Below are 4010 nucleotides of genomic sequence, written 5' to 3' on the forward strand. Positions count from 1 at the left end.
TCTCTCTCTGCTCCCCTCTCCTCTCTCCCTGCTCCCCACTCCTCTCTCTCTCTGCTCCCCACTCCTCTCTCTCTCTGCTCCCCACTCCTCTCTCTCCCTGCTCCCCACTCCTCTCTCTCTCTGCTCCCCACTCCTCTCTCTCTCTGCTCCCCACTCCTCTCTCTGCTCCCCACTCCTCTCTCCCTGCTCCCCACTCCTCTCTCTCTCTGCTCCACTCCTCTCTCTGCTCCCCACTCCTCTCTCTCTCTGCTCCCCACTCCTCTCTCTGCTCCCCACTCCTCTCTCCCTGCTCCCCACTCCTCTCTCTCTCTGCTCCCCACTCCTCTCTCTCTCTGCTCCCCACTCCTCTCTCTCCCTGCTCCCCACTCCTCTCTCTCTGCTCCCCACTCCTCTCTCTCTGCTCCACTCCTCTCTCTCTCTGCTCCCCACTCCTCTCTCCCTGCTCCCCACTCCTCTCTCTCTGCTCCCCACTCCTCTCTCTGCTCCCCACTCCTCTCTCTCCCTGCTCCCCACTCCTCTCTCTCTGCTCCCCACTCCTCTCTCTGCTCCCCACTCCTCTCTCTGCTCCCCACTCCTCTCTCTGCTCCCCACTCCTCTCTCTCTCTGCTCCCCACTCCTCTCTCTCTCTGCTCCCCACTCCTCTCTGCTCCCCACTCCTCTCTCTCCCTGCTCCCCACTCCTCTCTCTCTGCTCCCCACTCCTCTCTCTCTCTGCTCCCCACTCCTCTCCCTGCTCCCCACTCCTCTCTCCTGCTCCCCACTCCTCTCTCTCTGCTCCCCACTCCTCTCTCTCTGCTCCCCACTCCTCTCTCTGCTCCCCACTCCTCTCTCTGCTCCCCACTCCTCTCTCTCTCTGCTCCCCACTCCTCTCTCTCTCTCTGCTCCCCACTCCTCTCTCTCTGCTCCCCACTCCTCTCTCTCTCTGCTCCCCACTCCTCTCTCTCCCTGCTCCCCACTCCTCTCTCTCTCTGCTCCCCACTCCTCTCTCTGCTCCCCACTCTTCTCTCTCCCTGCTCCCCACTCCTCTCTCTCCTGCTCCCCACTCCTCTCTCCCTGCTCCCCACTCCTCTCTCTCTGCTCCCCACTCCTCTCTCTCTCTGCTCCCCACTCCTCTCTCTCTGCTCCCCACTCCTCTCTCTCCTGCTCCCCACTCCTCTCTCTCTCTGCTCCCCACTCCTCTCTCTGCTCCCCACTCCTCTCTCTCCCTGCTCCCCACTCCTCTCTCTCCCTGCTCCCCATTCCTCTCTCCCTGCTCCCCACTCCTCTCTCTCTGCTCCCCACTCCTCTCTCTCTGCTCCCCACTCCACTCCTCTCTCTGCTCCCCACTCCTCTCTCTCTCTGCTCCCCACTCCTCTCTCTGCTCCCCACTCCTCTCTCTCTCTGCTCCCCACTCCTCTCTCTCTCTGCTCCCCACTCCTCTCTCCCTGCTCCCCACTCCTCTCTCTCTGCTCCCCACTCCTCTCTCTCTCTGCTCCCCACTCCTCTCTCTCTGCTCCCCACTCCTCTCTCTCTGCTCCCCACTCCTCTCTCTCCCTGCTCCCCACTCCTCTCTCTGCTCCCCACTCCTCTCTCTCCCTGCTCCCCACTCCTCTCTCTCCCTGCTCCCCACTCCTCTCTCCCTGCTCCCCACTCCTCTCTCTCCCTGCTCCACTCCTCTCTCTGCTCCCCACTCCTCTCTCTCTCTGCTCCCCACTCCTCTCTCTCCTGCTCCCCACTCCTCTCTCTGCTCCCCACTCCTCTCTCTCCCTGCTCCCCACTCCTCTCTCTCCTGCTCCCCACTCCTCTCTCTCCCTGCTCCCCACTCCTCTCTCTCTCTGCTCCCCACTCCTCTCTCTGCTCCCCACTCCTCTCTCTCTCTGCTCCCCACTCCTCTCTCTCTCTGCTCCCCACTCCTCTCTCCCTGCTCCCCACTCCTCTCTCTCTGCTCCCCACTCCTCTCTCTCTCTGCTCCCCACTCCTCTCTCTCTGCTCCCCACTCCACTCCTCTCTCTGCTCCCCACTCCTCTCTCTCTCTGCTCCCCACTCCTCTCTCTGCTCCCCACTCCTCTCTCTCTCTGCTCCCCACTCCTCTCTCTCTCTGCTCCCCACTCCTCTCTCTGCTCCCCACTCCTCTCTCTCTCTGCTCCCCACTCCTCTCTCTCTCTGCTCCCCACTCCTCTCTCCCTGCTCCCCACTCCTCTCTCTCTGCTCCCCACTCCTCTCTCTCTCTGCTCCCCACTCCTCTCTCTCTGCTCCCCACTCCTCTCTCTCTGCTCCCCACTCCTCTCTCTCCCTGCTCCCCACTCCTCTCTCTGCTCCCCACTCCTCTCTCTCCCTGCTCCCCACTCCTCTCTCTCCCTGCTCCCCACTCCTCTCTCCCTGCTCCCCACTCCTCTCTCTCCCTGCTCCACTCCTCTCTCTGCTCCCCACTCCTCTCTCTCTCTGCTCCCCACTCCTCTCTCTCCCTGCTCCCCACTCCTCTCTCTGCTCCCCACTCCTCTCTCTCCTGCTCCCCACTCCTCTCTCTCCCTGCTCCCCACTCCTCTCTCTCCCTGCTCCCCACTCCTCTCTCTCTCCCTCTCTCTCTGCTCCCCACTCCCTCTCTCTGCTCCCCACTCCTCTCTCTCTCTGCTCCCCACTCCCTCTCTCTCTCTGCTCCCCACTCCTCTCTCTCTGCTCCCCACTCCTCTCTCTCTGCTCCCCACTCCTCTCTCTCTCTGCTCCCCACTCCTCTCTCTCTGCTCCCCACTCCTCTCTCTCTGCTCCCCACTCCTCTCTCTCTGCTCCCCACTCCTCTCTCTCTGCTCCCCACTCTCTCTCTCTCTCTCCTGCTCCCCACTCCTCTCTCTCTCTGCTCCCCACTCCTCTCTCTCTGCTCCCCACTCCCCTCTCTCCTGCTCCCCACTCCTCTCTCTCTGCTCCCCACTCCCTCTCTCTCTGCTCCCCACTCCTCTCTCCCTGCTCCCCACTCCTCTCTCTCTGCTCCCCACTCCTCTTCTCTCTGCTCCCACTCCTCTCTCTCTGCTCCCCACTCCTCTCTCTCTCTGCTCCCCACTCCTCTATCTCTCTGCTCCCCACTCCTCTCTCCCTGCTCCCCACTCCTCTCTCTCCTGCTCCCCACTCCTCTCTCTCTCTGCTCCCCACTCCTCTCTCTCCTGCTCCCCACTCCTCTCTCTCTGCTCCCCACTCCTCTCTCTCTCTGCTCCCCACTCCTCTCTCTCCCTGCTCCCCACTCCTCTCTCTCTCTGCTCCCCACTCCTCTCTCTCTCTGCTCCCCACTCCTCTCTCCTCCTGCTCCCCACTCCTCTCTCTCTCTGCTCCCCACTCCTCTCTCTCTCTCTGCTCCCCACTCCTCTCTCTCTCTGCTCCCCACTCCTCTCTCTCTCTCTGCTCCCCACTCCCTCTCTCTCTCTGCTCCCCACTCCTCTCTCTCTCTCTGCTCCCCACTCCTCTCTCTCTCTGCTCCCCACTCCTCTCTCTCTGCTCCCCACTCCTCTCTCTCCTGCTCCCCACTCCTCTCTCTCCCTGCTCCCCACTCCTCTCTCCCTGCTCCCCACTCCTCTCTCTCCTGCTCCCCACTCCTCTCTCTCTCTGCTCCCCACTCCTCTCTCTCTGCTCCCCACTCCTCTCTCTCTCTGCTCCCCACTCCTCTCTCTCTGCTCCCCACTCCTCTCCTCTCTGCTCCCCACTCCTCTCTTCTCTGCTCCCCACTCCTCTCTCTCTCTGCTCCCCACTCCTCTCTCTCTCTGCTCCCCACTCCTCTCTCTCTCTGCTCCCCACTCCTCTCTCCTCTGCTCCCCACTCTCTCTCTCTGCTCCACACTCCTCTCTCTGCTCCACACTCCCTCTCTCTCTGCTCCCCACTCCTCTCTCTCTGCTCCCCACTCCTCTCTCTCTCTGCTCCCACTCCTCTCTCTGCTCCCCACTCTCTCTCTCTCTGCTCCCCACTGCCTCTCTCTCCCTGCTCCCCACTCCTCTCTCTCTCTGCTCCCCACTCCTCTCTCTCTCTGCTCCCCACTCCTCTCTCTCTCTG

Source organism: Notolepis coatsorum (genome assembly GCF_963971535.1).
Source record: "Notolepis coatsorum genome assembly, chromosome: 20".
Lineage (NCBI taxonomy): Eukaryota > Metazoa > Chordata > Actinopteri > Aulopiformes > Paralepididae > Notolepis > Notolepis coatsorum.